We start from the raw sequence: 17,467 nt of genomic DNA, 5'->3' as shown, positions 1-17,467 counted from the left end.
AGGCTGGAAGATGACTAGCTAAAACCAGCTTGACCAGCCTAGCCAAGCTGAGAGTCCAGCCAAAACCAGCTATATCCAGCTTAAACCAGGCTGTTCAAGCTGGTTTTAGCTGGATTTGGCTGGTCATTTTCCAGACTGACCAGCTAAGACCAGGCTGGAAATGGCTGGAAACCAGCCTGGAAGTGGCCAAAACCCCTCAAAACCCCTTGTCGACCAGCTAAAACCAGCTAACCAGCCTAGGCTGGTTTAAGCTGGATTTTTCAGCAGGGATAATTCTGAAAGTTTCAAAGCTGTCATTGGTGGAGGTATTTTGTCCACCATTTACGTTATTGTGTTTAATTCCTCGTCTGTTTACATGGACATTGATGTCTTTGCTCTCTGACTGAAGTCTTAATTACATTTTAACCGATATCGATCTGTCGCGCGCATTCTGCTGCTGTAAACATGCCGCCCGCGGACTTCTCGGTGACGTCACGCCGGGCTCCCGGTAACGGATCGGAATCTGATCCCGCACTAGCTCAGCACTCAACCGGAGGAAACAGCGGCACATAAGGGACAAAAACTCGGCGCTTCATTCAGTCTTTCAGTCAGTCTGTGTGTGGAGGATTGCGCGCTCCCAGAACTCTGTGGATATTTACCGAGGAGGAATATGAGCACTTGGAGAGATGAAGATCGCGCTGAACGCTCACCGGGTGAGTATTAACCGCCCCAGCTCTTCTTCCTCAAGCGTTTTAACACAATAATTAGGTTTTATTGATCAGTTAAAGTTGCCGGTTGAAGATGCGCGCGATCGCGGAGAAACTCTCTCTCTCTCGCGCGCGCGCGCGCGCTCACACCTGCTTCACCTGAGTCCAGTTCATTTCTCTCAGAAACACACGTTTTAGCGATTTATTAAGGTCTTCAACGAGCAGTTTAGATTGTTTTAATCGATTATTTAAATGTTACTGTTGACCTCCGGGGATTTGGCTTGTTTTTTGGGAGATACTACAACAACATATGACACTTTCAGCCTCGGAAAAGCGCTCAAAACGGCAGAAAATGAATCCAGAGTCTGATCTCTGCGGATTTCTCAAGGTCTAGCAGAGAGGTGGACGAGAAACAAAGCATTCAGGTCAGAATATTGGTTATTTTTGACAAATTAAATATTGTAAAATGTTGTACAAGCTATATTAAATGTTTTATTTGCACCATGATGTTTGTAGAAATTGAATAAGATCTTTTTGAGAATCAGAAATTAACCGTGGTGATGACAATAACAATAGTATTATTTACAATAGCTAATAAATGCTACACTAACTGCAGTTTAACCATGGTCTCTTTTTCAGTAAAACGGTGAAAATAGAATCAATGCACAATGGTGATCAGCACACACAAACACACACACACACACACACACACACGCGCGCGCGCGCATACAAATAAATAGTAACATGGTACATTTTACTATAATAAAAACTGCATCTTTAACACTTTAACAGTGGCTCTGTGACACTAACTGTAGTTTAACCATGGTATATTTTGTAGTAAAATGATGATCACAAAAATGATTGTCAATACAAAGGCACACACAAATAAATAATAACATGGTACATTTTACTATAATAAAAACTACATCTTTAACACTAAACTGTGGCTTTGCTAGACTAACTGAAGTTAAACTATGCTATATTTTGTAAAAAAACATTAAATATACATATGATAATCAGTACACAGACATACACACAAAGAAATGGGAACATGGTACATTTATATTTTTCATACTATAAAAATACATACTATACTATATACAGCAATGGTGTCCAAACTCGGTCCTGGAGGGCCGGTGTCCTGGAGAGTTTATCTCCAACTTGCTTTAACACACCTGCCAGGAAGTTTCTAGTTAATCTAGTTAATGCTTGATTAGCTAATTCATGTGTGCTTGATTAAGGTTGGAGCTACACCGGCCATCCAGGTTTGTGTTTAGACATCCCTGACATACATACTTTAATAAAACTGCATCTTTAATACTTGAACATGCATTTCAACCACTGTTGATCTTTTGTGAATGCCTAAAAAAGTTACTCAGTGTGATGCCATGAACACAATTTTGGCAAAACATTAAATTAGATTAATTATATTATATAATTATATTAATTAATTATATTAACCATTTTATATATATATATATATATATATATATATATATATATATATATATATATATATATATATATATATATATTAGACATTTGCATTAGCGAGCAGTTGGACTGGTGTACCTAATAAAGTGGCCGCCGAGTGTAAGTCACATTTTTTTGTCAAAATAATCTAAAATAAGTTACAATTCATCGATTCGTCCAACTGCGCAAACTAATGCCACTGTTCTACTGTAGTACATCTTTAATATACCGTGGTGTAAATGAATCCATTTGACTGTCAGTGGAGTTGTGTGTTCTGTCTGATGTGTGTAGTAATCACTGGCCTGTCGCTGAGATGTCAATGATGAACTCTATATTGAGGGCTATACATAGTGAGTCTCAGTAAACACTCAGGATCGTTTGTTCACGCCGGCCGGCCGCTGATGTTCACTTGTGTGGTCATTAAAGGAGATGTTGGCTTTAGTGTTTATCTTACGCACAAGTCGATCCCTGGAGTGTGTGTTCTGCTCTGTGAGGCTGCACACGACGATTCTCTGCCAATAAAACACGCTGAATATCTGCGAGTGCGTGTTGGTGTGTGTGCTTGTGTCCAAGTGTGTGTGTGAAAGAGAGTGTGCGCTTGTGATTGTGTACAAGTGTGTGTGTGTAAGAGAGGGAGAAAACGTGTGTGTGTGTGTGTGTGTGTGTGCTTGAGTTTGGATCCAATTGTGTGTGTAAGAGAGACCGGGAGTGTGTGTTTGTGTGCGTGTGCTTGTGATTGTGTACAAGCGTGTGTTTGTGTGTTATGGAGAGAGAAAATGTGTGTGTGCTTGTATTTGTGTCCAAGCGGATGTGTGTGTGTGTACAAGTGTGTGTGTGTAAGAGAAAATGTATGTGTGTGCTTGTCTTTTTCAAGTGTGTATGGTGTGTGTGCGTGTGTGTGTGTGTGTGATAAAGAGAGAATGTGTGTGTGTGTGTGTGTGATAAAGAGAGAATGTGTGTGTGTGTGAGTGGGAGTGTGTTTATGTCAGTTTGTGTGTGCACTTGTGTTTGTCATAGTTTCCATTTTTGTGAGTATGTGTGTTTGTGTCAGTGTGTGTGTGTATTTGTGTTTGTTTCAAAGTGTGTGTGTATGTGTGGGTGTTTTTGTGTATTTGTGAGCATGTTGTTTCTTGTATGTGTGTGTGGTTGTGTGTGTGTGTGTGTGTGTCTGTGATTTTATGTGTGTATCCACACTGTTGGTTTATGTGTGTGCGTGTGTTTGCAATATGTATGTGTGTGTCTGAGTGACTGTCTGTGAGTATGAGAGTGTGTGGTGTGTGCGGGTTTTTGAGTGTGTTTAATGTGTGTGTCTGTCTGCGAGAGTGTGTTTAATGTGTGCGTATTTCAGTGTGTGTGTTTGAGCATCTTTGTTTGTGTAAGTGTCTGTCTGTGTATGCGTGTGTCTGTCCGAGTGTGTGTGTGTGTGTGTGTGTGTGTGTTTTGAGTCTGTTTGTAAGTATGTTTGTGTGTGAGTGTCCATCTGTGAGTGTGTGTGTGTTTGTTTGCAGATGTGTGTGTTTGACTGTGTATGTTCGAGTGTGTGTGTGTGTTTTGAGTCTGTTTGTAAGTATGTTTGTGTGTGAGTGTGTGTGTGTGTGTGTGTGTTTGCAGATGTGTGTGTTTGACTGTGTATGTTCGAGTGTGTGTGTGTTTTGAGTCTGTTTTTAAGTATGTTTGTGTGTGAGTGTGTGTGTGTGTGTGTGTGTGTTTGCAGATGTGTGTGTTTGACTGTGTATGTTTGAGTGTGTGTGTGTGTGTGTGTGTGTGTGTGTGTGTGTTTAGAGTCTGTTTGTAAGTATGTTTTTGTGTGAGTGTCCATCTGTGAGTGTGTGTGTGTTTGCAGATGTGTGTGGTTGACTGTGTATGTTCGAGTGGGTGTGGGTGTGTGTGTCTGTCTGTCTTTCTGTGAATGTGTGTTTGAGCATTTGTGTTTAATGTGTGTGTTTGTGTTTGCAGATTGTGTGTTTGAGTGTGTAATGTGTATGTTTTATCGTGTGTGTGTGTGTGTGTGTGATGGAGCAGTTAATGCAGTAAACTGATTGGTAACAGTAAGCCATTATCCAGAGCTGTGAGTGTAACAGTAAGGTGATATTGACTTGATATTCCTGCAGTGTGTGAGTGTGATACTGTGAAAACATGATCAGCATTTCTTAATCACGGCGCCGGAGCTCAACTGTGCTGTTATAATCTGTTATAATCTCCTGAGACCGATACTGCAGAGATTCTGCATTAGTGGATTATTTGTTCAGGTTAAACTGCTCGTAGGGCTGGAGGATAGGACAGGTCCATTATTTACTGATGTACTTTATGATTTAATAGTACACTGACAGCTCTATTCAATGCCTGATTCTGATTGGCTGATGAGCATTCTGATGTGTGCTGTTATTGTCAGATAAGCACAGAGTCAAAGTAGTTCTGGCAGGTTTTGAGCGCATTACAGCTCTGTATCACTCCCCTGAATGATTCTATCTATCTATCTATATATATATATATATATATATATATATATATATATATATATTAGAGCTGCACGATTCTGGCTAAATTTTTTCACGATTTTTTTGCTTAAAATAAAGATCACGATTTTCTCACGATTCTGTGGATGTAAAATAAAGGTATGGTAAAAACAAACATATGGCACAACATCGATAATAATATTATGTGCAGGTCTACTGGTTTCTACAAATAATTCTATTCTACTTAAAATAATTCTGATGTTGAATTATTATGTTTGAGATATATGCTTGCAATCTGTCATATTAGACAATTTTATTCACTGGTAAAATCAGACATTTGCCATTATCAGATTATATTCTACAATATATAGGCTGGAGTAGTTATACTGACATTGTAAACATTTATTTTCATGCACAACTGTGGGTTCGCTATGACAGAAAAAACATATCAAATGCTTGTCGTAATCATAACTCTAAAATGCGATATGATCATTTAGATGAAGTGCACACTTTCGGTTTCATTCTGACTGCTTGTTCATACTTCACGCGTGGCTCTAAACGATCACTCTGTGCCAAAAACTGAATATTATTTACAACTGTATTACCTGTTACTCACAACATATGCAGGTTCTGTTCACTAAAGTAGACGGCCACGCGTCTATCAAGTAGAGCAAACGCGCGCCCTCTCTGTGATAACAGCTCAGGGTCAGCAGCTCACGTCACGTGTGATTCCCCCATCGCGAAAACATCATTATATTAAAACAAAAATGACATTTTTAGGTGAATTATACCTTATAAATACAGTATGTGACTCATTCAACATCATTTGGAGGTGTCATTATCACTGAGCAACGTGTGTGAAACAATGAAAAGACTCGTGCGGCCGCCTTTTCTTCTCTCCTGAACTTGAAAATATGAAAACAGAATCGTAGAAATGCTGAATTAAGATTGTCTAGGGGGTCGAATCGAGATCGCGATCTTTTAACGATTAATTGTGCAGCTCTAATATATATATATTGCTTTATTAAGTATATTTCACCAGATGAGTTGAATAGATCTATTTAGAAAGAATTCTTATTTTCAGACATTGGGATGATTTTGTAAAGGAGTGCGTCTACATGAATAATAATAGGCCAATCACAAACATTGATGAACACAGTAGAGTGATGACACTGTACAAATAAAATGCAAGTCTTCATAGACTGCCCTTTTCTAAGACACTTCTGTTCACTTTTTCCACTCATGAACATTAGCCTGTTTAGAATCTACCACTATGCTGACATGCAGGCATTTGTAGCTCCGCCCTCTTCTGACAAGAGCACATTTGAATTTAAAGTGACAGTCAGCAAAACACAACAATAGGAATTTAAGCCTAAAAGGGTCAGTTTCAGAGAGGTAGAAAACATTATTTGTGTTATTTTGAGCTGAAACCTTTTACACACACACACACACACACACACACACACACACACACACACACACACACACACATACATGTTTGTTTTTGTGAAAAAAAAAAGTAATGTGTGGGGACATTACATAGGTTTCCATTCATTTTATACAGTCCAAACTGTATATTGTATTGCCCTCACCCCACCCCACCCCTAAACCCAACCATCACAGGAGACTGTGTGCAGCCTTACTCAAATTAAACTCATTCTGTAGGATTTATAAGCATTTTGAGAAATGAGGACGTCACCAATGTCCTCATATTTCACCTCCTTTTTGTAATGCCTGTGTCATACCCATGTCATTATACAGATTTGTGTCCTGATATGTCACAAACACACACACACACACACACACACTCACACACACACACACAAACACACGTACACACACACACACACACACACACACATCTTGTAAAAAAGAGCATAATTGGTCACCTTTAACTCACATAACCTAATGAATTCTTTCCTTAAATACCTTAACTACCCTACAGAATGTTGTTGTCTGGACGTGTGAGATGTGTTTAATTATAAAAATAGTGCCTATTGTAAAATCTGCTTGAATATTTCAGAGCCGTGAGCTTCAGGGCCACAGCATTATCTCAGCCAGTTCTTCTGGAATGTGCTGCTGGCTCTTAAATATGTCTCAGGTGGTGGGTAAATTTGAGATTAATTAATTCATTTTTATTAATTTTTTCTTTGAACAGTTCTGACGGCATTTGTTGTTTTGTGCGTCATACGTGAAATGCGTAAAATATTCTACCATTTTAGTAAGTAAATGTATTGGACAGATTACTGAGATATGGCTGATGTAGAATATAATCATCTGAGAGAAAACTTCAACTTAATAATAAGAAAGATCTTGATCACTTAAAGCTGAAAAGAAACTTCTAAAATGAAGAAGTGGAGATGCGTAATATAAATGAAGGGCTACGTTCAAATGCCAAATCCTAAAATGAATACTGAGAAGAGTAAAGTGAACGTCATTTCAGGATATGAATGAAGATTACAGTGTGTTATGATTAATGCTGAGACAGCACTGAGGGAAAATAATGAGCAAATAATGACTGAGCTGCTGTTTTAGGGTCATTTTGGCTGTTTGTTTTCCTCTCGAGAAACTGAGGTGTGTGTGTGTGTGTGTGTGGTTGTGTCAATTATGTTATTTCTGTTGTGTTCTCTTGTTTCCCTCAATATAAAACTGATTTGAGTTTATTTAATTGAATCTGCTGATAGAACAGAGGAAAATAACCATTACTGAGTCAATTACTGTTTCACACTGTGTGTGTTTGTGTGTGTGGACCTGTGTTGTTTGTGCTCCTGTGTGCATGCGCATTTATGTTTGTGTGTCTGTGTGCGCATGTGTGTATGTGTGTTTGTGTGCATGTGTCCACGTTTGTGTGCATGCCTATGTGTGTGTGCACCTGTGTGCGTGCATGTTTGTGTGTGTGTGACTGTAAACACGTTTGTGTGTGTGTGCACGTGTGTGTGCATACGTGTTTGTATGTTTGTATGCGCATTTGTGTGTTTCTGTGGGTGCATTTGTGTGTGTGTGCACCTGAGCGTGTTTGCCTGAGTGTGTGTGCACTTGTGTGGACTCCTGCGTATGTGCGTTATGTGTGTGTGCCTGTGAGTGCGCCTGAGTATGTGCATGTTTGTGTGTGTGTGTGTGCACCTGTGTGTGTTTGTTCACCTGAGTGTATGTTTGTGTGTGTGTGTGTGTCCATGTTTGTGAGTTTCTGTGTGTGTGTGTGCATGTGTGTGTGTGTGTGTGCACCTGTGGGTGTGTATGCATGTTTGTGTGTGTGTGTGTGTGTGTGTGTGTGTGTGCATGTTAGTGTGTGTGTGTACCTGTGTGTGTGTGTGTGTGTGTGTGTGTGTGTGTGTCTGTGTGTGTGTGTGCATGTTTTTGTGTGTGCGCATGTGTGTGCACTTTTGTTTGAGCACGTTTGTCTGTGTGTGTTTGTGTGAGCCAATTTGAGTGTGTGTTTGTGTGCACATTTGTGTGTGTGTGTGTGTGTGTGTGTGCCTGTGTGTGTGTGTTTGTGTGTTTTGTGTTTTCTGTAACATGTCTGACTCTCATTACTGTGTTGCTGTGTGTAAAACACAGCAGATCCACTATCTTTCACAGGTTTTCACACACTGTAGTTTTCACGTACAGCTTATTTTTCACACACTGCAGACAGGTATCGATGATAATATATGGACATTAAATATAATATCCTCCGTCTTTCTGTATTATTTGTACTCCTGAAGCTGCAATATTGTCCACATTATGACACACACACACTTCATATGAACAGAGACTGAGTTTATACAGGTGAAAAGCGTCTCAAACCCTGCACTAATGACATGCTGACTATGTAGGGTGTGTGAAGTGAGTGTGATTTGAAACAGAGCTCATTTCATTCAGGTGAATCTTGCCCTCTCACACACACTCTCTGTGATGAAGCGTGATTAGAAACACAAGCGGAGTTTACATGAAGAGCGAGCGAGCTTCAGTCACTGAGCCTGAAGCCCACTGAGAGTGTTTGTATTCATGTAGAGCTGTGAGTCAGTGGTGCGTCCCATGAGGAAACACACACACATATACTCACAGACTCACACATGCACGCATATTCATACATACATTAACACACACACACATACTCACAGACTCATATGCATGCATACTGAGTTTTGAGTCTTTTTAATAACTTATTGCTCTAAATAACATATAATGCTAATTGATTACTTTATTGGGCTTGATATTTAGGTAAATTATCTATTTTCTTTTAGCTCAGAGAAAAATTTGAACACTTGATTCTTTACTGTGATTCAGTCCATGTGAGTCAATTCATATTAACTTGGTTCATTCAGAGAGCTTTGAGTCTTTTTTTAATTCACCCATTGCTCTAAATAACATCTAATGCTAATTTATTCCTCTTTTGAGCTTTATATTTAGGTAAATTATTATTTTTTAACTCAGTTTTAAAACTTGATTCTTTACAGTGATTCAGTTCATGTCGGTTCAGATTGACTTAGTCCATACATGGAGTTTCAAGTGTTTTTTTATTCACAAACTCTTCAAAATAGCGCACAAAGCTGATTTTTTTCTTTTTTGAGCTTAATATTTAAGTATATTATTTATTCCTTTATCGCAGAGCTCAGTTTGAACACTTGATTCTTTATAGTGATTCAGTTCATGTGAGTCGGTTCCGATTGACTGGGTGTTTTCATTTTTTTTAAATCACTTATTGCTCTAAATCACATACAGTTCAAATTAATTCCTATTTCAAGCCTAATATTTAGGTACATTTTTTATTCATTTAACTTAGGGCTCAGTTTGAACGCTTGATTTTTAACAGGAATTCAGTTCATGTGAGTCAGTTCAGATTGACTTAGCCCATCCAGGGAGTTTGAGTCTTTTTAATTGCTCTAAATAACTAATAATGCTTATTAATTCCTCTTTTGAGCTTAATATTTGGGTAAATGGCGTATTCCTTTAGCTCTGAGTTCAGTTTGAACGCTTGGTTCTTTACAGTGAGTCAGTTCATGTCAGTCGATTCAGATTGACATTGTTCATTCGGGGAGTTTTGACTCATTTTTTTAATCACTCATTGCTCTAAATAACATACAGTGCTAATTAATTTCTCTTTTAAGCTCAATATTTAGGTGAATTATGTATTTCTTTAGCTCAGAGCTCAGTTTGAACACTTGATTCCTAACAGTGATTCAGTTCATGTGAGTCGGTTCAGATTGACTGGGCGTTTTCAGTTTTTTTAAATCACTTATTGCTCTAAATAACATACAATTCAAATGAATTCCTATTTCAAGCTTAATATTTAGGTGAATTATTGGGTGATTTTTTTTATTCATTTAATTTAGGGCTCAGTTTGAACGCTTGATTTTTAACAGGGATTCAGTTCATGTGAGTCAGTTCAGATTGACTTAGCCCATCTAGGGAGTTTGAGTCTTGTTAATTCCTCTAAATAACTAATAATGCTTATTAATTCCTCTTTTGAGCTTAATATTTGGGTAAATGGCGTATTCCTTTAGCTCTGAGTTCAGTTTGAACGCTTGGTTCTTTACAGTGAGTCAGTTCATGTCAGTCGATTCAGATTGACATTGTTCATTCGGGGAGTTTTGACTCATTATTTTATCACTCATTGCTCTAAATAACATACAGTGCTAATTAATTCCTCTTTTGAGCTCAATATTTAGGTAAATTAAGTATTTCTTTAGCTCAGAGCTCAGTTTGAACACTTGATTCTTAACAGTGATTCAGTTCATATGAGTCGGTTCAGATTGACTTAGTCCATACATGGAGTTTTGAGTCTTTTTTTATTCACAAACTTTTCAAAATAGCATATAAAGCTGATTTCTTTATCCCTTGAGCTTAATATTTAGGTATATTATTCATTCCTTTACTGCATAGTTCAATTTGAACACTTGATTCTTTACAGTGATTCAGTTCATGTAAGTCGATTTCAGATTGACTTGCCAATTTCATTTTTTTAATCACTCATTGCTCTAACTAACATACAGTGCTAATTAATTCCTCTTTTAAGCTTAATATTTAAGTGAATTATTTATTCCTTTTGCTCAGAGCTCAGTTTGAACACTTCTGATTCTTCTCAGAGACTTCTAAGTGACTCACTAAGCTTGAATGTAAATGACTTACACTTGCACTTTTTAAATAATACTTTTAGTTCCTATTAGGGCATCGTGATGATACTTATTTAAAAAAAATACAAAGAAATCACACACTGGGTATCTGAAATAAAGAATGAGTGATTCACGCTGCATCAGAATCAGATTGCAGAGCTGAAGTGACTCTTAGTTCGTTAGTGCTGATTAATCTATGCTAATGAGCTTGTTTCAGACCCCATCGCCGACGGCTGAGAATATCTGCACAGAAAGACACTCTCAGATGCAAGTTTGTATTGATTTTGGCTTTTGTTGAATGAATTATTCATGCAGTATCATGATCTGATGTGCTTGATTCTAGTGCTCGAGTCTAATTTATTGATGTGCATGTGATATTTATGATGCACTCTTTCATAATTCTTCATAATCCTATAAGGACATTAATTGAGCAGGTCTTTGATGTTGTTGTGAATATCAATGAAGCTCCAGATAATGAAAGAGCAGGGATGTGGGACGGTTTCATAGTGGACAATGTAGACATATAACCACTGAATAGTGTGCAATTCTGGATAGAATTAGATTGAAAGGAGACCTATTATGCAAAAATCATTTTTATTAGAGGTTTAAGCACTGTTGGGTGTCAGCAGTGTGTGGAAATAACCAGTTTCTAATGATAGAATGTATTAATTGTATTGTTTATAATCAGACTTGATAAGGGAAACACTTTGATTGACATTCTCCCTTTGTATGATGTCATCAGATGGGGAAAGCCCCGCCCACTAGTGCCCATCTCTCCCTCATTAACATAAACAGCAGCCCTAAGTGAGAAGCAGCCGTCTGTCCATTAGCCATTAGAGTGTTTGAGCTGCTGAAGATAATGTCAGCATAGACTTAGAGGATTATAGATGTGGAGTTTTAGATGAACAGCGACAGGAGCGACATAGACTGACAGAAGCATGAAGCACACGCTGACACTGTTTTGAAACTGCCACTATGCTGACACAGAGGTGATTGTAGCTCCACCCTCTTTTAAAAAGAGCACAGTCTCATTTGAATTTAAAGTGACAGTCACCAAAACCCCACAATTAGTATCAAATCCTAAAAGGGACAGTTTCAGAGAGTTAGTAAGCATTATCTATCTGCTATTTAGAGCTTAAACTTTACATATACACACTCTAGGGACATCCGAGACATATTAGACCCCCTTTAAAGGCTTCCTAATCCACCTAAATTCTTGAAATCGTTTCTCTCAACCTGTTTTATTGTTTTATTTATGCACGTTTTCTTCGATGACATTCATTTAGCATTTGTTTCTATGCTGTTTGCATCCTTCTTAAGCGTTTTTACATTTTCATTGCGAGTTGCATCACATTTTGGGCCATTTTACCTGTAAAGGAGATCCGTTTAATAATTAGATGCATCAAAATATAAGGTGTGTTTCACTTTCAGTCCATCTTAAACATTGTACATCACTTACTAATGATTATACACTCCCTGACAAAAGTCTTGTGGTGGATCCCAGCTGTAAGAGCAACAAATCATAACTTCACTTGTAGTTGATCATTTGATTTGTAAAAGTGTCAGAAGGTGGATTTTTCGGATGAATCGTCAGGTGGTCTGCATCCCAATCATCACAAATACTGCAGAACAACTACTGGAACCAGCATGGAGCCAAGATTCACACATAATTCAGTCAAGTTGGGTGAAGGAAAAGTCATGGTTTGGGGTTACATTCAGTATGGGGGCGTGCGAGAGATCTGCAACATCAACAGCCTGAGGTGTCAAGACATTTGTGCTGCCTATTACATTACAAACTACAGGAGAGGGCAAATTCTCCAGCAGGATAGCGCTCCTTCTCATACTTCAGCCTCCACATCAAAGCTCCTGAAAGCAAAGAAGGTCAAGGTGATCCAAGATTGGCCAGCCCAGTCACCAGACATGAACATTATTGAGTAAATCTGGGGTAAGATGAAGGAGGAGGTGTTAAAGATGAACACAAAGAGTCTTGATGAACTCTGGGAGTCCTGCAAGAACGCTTTCTTTGTCATTCCAGATGACTTTATTAATCAGTGATTAGCAGCAGGGCCGGTGTGGGACTCATTTTCAGCCCTGGAGTTTCAAGCCAGACCGGCCCACCTCAGTTCACGACTGATTCCAATTCAGTTACTAATGGCACTATCACGTCTTTTTCAAGAAAACTGCTGCTTTAGAAATTCAAATGTTTAACAGCCCTAAAAGTATTTTATGTCTTAACAATAAAATCAAAAACAAAAAAAAAAGATTTTTTATGGGAGATTCGACCACAGGCCTGCTACATTGGTAATTCAATGTGCTTACCACTGGACCACATTGGCGCTATTACAGTAAGAGTTAAAAATATTTAATGACTTGCGACCCTCAAGACACAGCACTACTTTCTTTTGATGGCTCAATCTTTTTATCCTATTTTTAGATTTCTGATCAAGTTATGTCAGATTTATTAATGTAGTGAATCATTTGATTTTCATTGAGCAGGTGTAATATTCATTTTATTTGAATTCTTATATTCACTAAGGTGCCGCTGTTTGGGGTCGATAGTTACATTACATCATCATCATTAACGTTAGTTAACCTGCAGGCTGCACCTTTCTCACGGGGCTGCGAGAAAATAAATAAAAAGAGCGGCGCTGCGGCAAAGTAATGATTAAAAAGAGTAAAGCTATGGTCAAATAAATAAATAGAAGAAAAAAGTGTGACTGCTGAGAGTGCAAGCAGCTACAGACACCGGCCCTCGCGGCCAAAAAACAGACCGGCCCACCGGGAATTCTCCCGGTCCTCCCGATTAGCCAATCCGGGCCTGATTAGCAGAGATGTATGGATGCAGTCCTCCAAGCTCATGATGGAGTCAGACACAATATTCATTCTGTCTCCACTGCAGCAGGACTTTATATTCTATACTGGACATTATTTCTGTTCAGTGATGAGACTTTAGTCTAAGCAGAGTCAGAGCTTACTGTCCTGAAGAAATCATTCAAAATCAAGGCATGATCAGATTTTATTGTGCTCAAATAAGCAAAATCTAGAGGCCTTTGCCTTTCATATAAGACACTTCTGATACCAAATGCTCAACTAGAAGTCAACTTATTATTTGAGTTCCTAAAACTTGGATAGAGTCTAAAGACTTTTGTCAGGTAGCGTATACAGATTTAGTACTAAGTTAGCATTTACTCTGTGTGGTTCAGGACTCAAAAAACTGCTAGCCCAGCGTCCTGGGACTGTTGTATTTTCTAGTCGAGCTACCATAAATGAATCCACCCTGCCTCACAGGACTATATTTCAGTGCTTTTTCATTCTCTCACAAATTGGGTCATTTTTGTTGTCTGTAATCTTTATGCATTGCGGAGCCGCTGCTATTGATATCTGTTTGAATGAGCGTTTGCGCTATCAGAATCAGAAAGAGCTTTATTGTCAGGTACAGTATGTTCACACATACAAGGAATTTGTCTTCGTGACAGAGTTTCTACAGTGCAGCAATGACAGAGACAGGGCAAAAACAGATAAATAAATATATTTTAAATAAATATATAAAAAAAATACATTTAAAAACAGAAGTAAATAGTAGAGCTGCAAATATACCAATTGACAAATGTATGTACAGGTATCTTACTATATAAATTATAATTTTTTTTTAATAAATTTTTATTTGATGTCAAACTGGTGATGTCTAAAGAACTGGTACTTTGGTACAAAGTTGTATGTGTGTGAGAGAGTTCGTCTGTGTCTGTGAGAGGGAGAGAGCGAGATAGAAAGAGTGTGTGTGTGTGAAGCTCTCCTTTGCTCATAGACTGTGAGATTATGATGAACATTAAAGTTTGTGGTGCTTCACGAGACACTGTCACACATCATGAACTCCAGAAGACGCACATCAGCACTTTCACAGCCCTCATAATGCAGAATATTTCCACTGGATAACCTTTCAGAGGAGCAGTTAGCTGATACTAGCAGACATATGGGTGGCACAGTGGCTCAGTGCCTAGTGGTGTGTGGGTGTTTCCCAGTAGTGGGTTGCTGCTGGAAGGGCATCCGCTGTGTAAAACACATGCTGGAATAGTTGGTGGTTCATTCTGCTGTGGGGACCCCTGATAATTGAAGTTTGTTTATAAACTAATTTCGAGAGGATCACGTGCTTATTATTGCTTGCAGCCGGTCCCGCATTATTCAATTCATGATTCACCAATCAGACGATTCCCAAGCCTCTATAAATACCCTAAGTTCCAAATGACCGCCATCTTCGTTTTGAAGAATCCCCCCTTCCACACCTACTCCTCCTCCTTTCCTAGATGGGTGGCACAGTGGCCCAGTGGTTAGCAGTGTTGCCTCACAGCAAGAACGTCATTGGTACTAGTCCTTATCAAGCCAGCTGACGTTCCTGTGCGGAGTTTACAAGTTCTCACCATGCTCACGCCGGTTTTCCCCGGGTACTACTCCGGCTTCCGCCCACCGCCAAAAACATGCAACTTAAGTTAATTGACTAATCCAAATCAGCACCATAGACATGCTCCTAGTAAGTAGTTATCTCTTAAGAGCGATCACTATCTGTTCATTAGCACCTCCAGTAGGGGAGTTCTCGAGATCTCGAGTTTAAGTGGGGAGCTCAAACTCCCCTCTCGCCTTGCAAACAGGAGGGAGCCCTGGGCTTGAGGATGTTCTGAGTTCAGGGTTCTCTCCCGGGACAGCATGCCAAACAAGCTTTATAATCAATCAAGTGTGAAAATAAGGGAATAAGTGTGTGTGTTTTTATAAAAAAGCAATTGTTAAGTGTGTCTGCTAGTCGTTCAGGTTAATAGTTTAATCTGTTTACAACCAGCAAAAAAAAAATATCAACAAAAGTTTGTGCAAGAAAGATTTATAAAACAATACCAACACTCATAAGAATTATCAGAAATACAGACACTGATTAGTTGAATTTCTACAGTTGAAACACTAAATGTGAATAAATGAACACAGTGTTGGGTAAGTTACTTTAACCAAAAAAAAACACAAAAAAAAAAAAACACAAATAAGTTAGGGCTGGGCGATGTGGCAAAAATGCATCCTCGATGATTATTTTCTAAATTGAATGATTACGATATATATATATATGTTGTTCATGCTTCAAGATTTTAAAAAGTAACCCAAAAATGACTGAAGCCACAAAAAATTGAGAGTCTATTAAAGGGCATAACATATTTTAGTATGATCAATTTTTGGTGGCTGTAAATTCGGTACATCTCGAACATAAACACACTTATAGATTTCCATTGTTGCACATTTCTGCTGTGTGATTGGTCTTGGATCATTATAGAGTAAAAAAGTCCAGAGCTTATCGCTGTTATTGACATAAATGTTATTGCTATTTGATATATCTTTTATCGGCCCAACCCTGAAATAAATAACTCATTACATCATTAAAATTGTATTTATATTACTTTCTAAAGCTAAAACTGAAACTGAGCCTAACACACACACACACACAGCTCTGAGTCTTCCAGCCCCGTCTTTCCTCAGTTATCTCAGCGTTTCAGTGACCCTGCATTGATTTCCTCCGTGATTATCGGACGTTTGTTGTTAGATAAAGGAATGAATCCTCAAAGTTCTTCATCATCAGATGGACTCTGATCACTGGATCATTCACGCAGCTACATTTAGGGCTTACATTGGGTTTGAACTCTTGAAGTGTGCAGTTAAACACACTCTCTTTATTCTCTCTCTGTTGGATACTGCACTTTTTTTCAACACAGACTCATTGTGAAAAGTACACCTGTATACATTTCTCGAGAGCGCAAATTATGTAGCCAGAGCTATGTATGGCTGCATTTGGTCTTTAAAACGAATGCTACGGGGCGGTATGATGCCACCAACAGCTTCTGTTTCTTTTCACGTAAATAGCTGACTGCTTACCTCCATGTGGACGGCTTTACCAAGGTTACCAAATTGCCAAGTGGCTCAGCATATATGACGGTGGATTTGAGACACAGAGCAGAGTTTACCGTGATGATGGTGTTCAAGTCCAGTGAAGAACGGTTCCAGAAAGCAGGTAAGACAAAAACAAAAGGAACGTGGTAAGATCTGAAAACGTGGTAAAAATTGGGTGGCCGTGAGGGCCTGTCTTCCTCTGGATTGCTTTTGAAAACACTGATGGTTGGGTTTAGGAAAAGGGGTTGATGGAGGGTCGGTCGGTCGGTCAGTCAGTCGACAGTGGCCTCTGGTAGATTTACGTGAGAACAGCAGTCGTGAATGGCACTCGAGACGGAAATTTGAGATCTCAAAAAGCGTAAACAGCGACCTCTGGTGGATACACAAAAAACTGCAAAAAAACATAGCTCCTGGGGCGTATTTGGTGCTCTCCAGAAATGTATGCAGGGGTACATATCAATAATGAGTCTGGGTTGTCTTATAGACAACCTTTTGCTTCTGATGGTGAAATCTACATTACTTCACATTATACAACCAATGGTGGAGACACAACACAAAAAACAGAAATGTGCGCACATCTAGAAAATCTTGAAGGCAGGTGCACGATCAAAAAACAAACATTAGTAGCAAAAGAATCAAAGTAAATCGGCACACTGCCACTTTAGCTCTCAAAATTTTTTTTATGACAATATCACAAAATCACAACATTTCGACCGACATGGTCTTCATCAGGTAAAGCATTGCAATATATATAGTGAGAATTTGTATTTGTATTTTAAATGTCTGTTTGTAATGGTATGTATGTTTTTCATATTGTTAGATGTATATTATTGTATGCTAA

General features: G+C 38.6%; 1 protein-coding gene across 9 annotated transcripts in view; it reads left to right on the top strand.

The window, feature by feature from the left end:
- Positions 1–464: 464 nt before the first annotated feature.
- gcgrb (glucagon receptor b) overlaps positions 465–17,467 on the top strand; it is a 53,964-nt gene continuing 36,961 nt past the window's right edge. For 6 of the 9 annotated variants that reach the window (XR_015477127.1, XR_015477126.1, XR_015477125.1 and 3 more), the window contains exon 1: positions 465–692. The gene's annotated coding sequence lies outside the window, so the exon portion shown is untranslated. Of the gene's footprint in view, positions 1,112–17,467 lie in introns of all 9 variants that reach the window. The other 3 variants (XR_015477124.1, XM_087238090.1, XM_087238088.1) reach the window with 1 other exon arrangement.

Source organism: Danio rerio, chromosome 1, assembly GCF_052040795.2.
Source record: "Danio rerio strain M-AB ecotype USA chromosome 1, GRCz13ab, whole genome shotgun sequence".
Lineage (NCBI taxonomy): Eukaryota > Metazoa > Chordata > Actinopteri > Cypriniformes > Danionidae > Danio > Danio rerio.
Note: the sequence above shows the minus strand (reverse complement) of the source record. Positions and strands in the feature narration are given on the sequence as shown.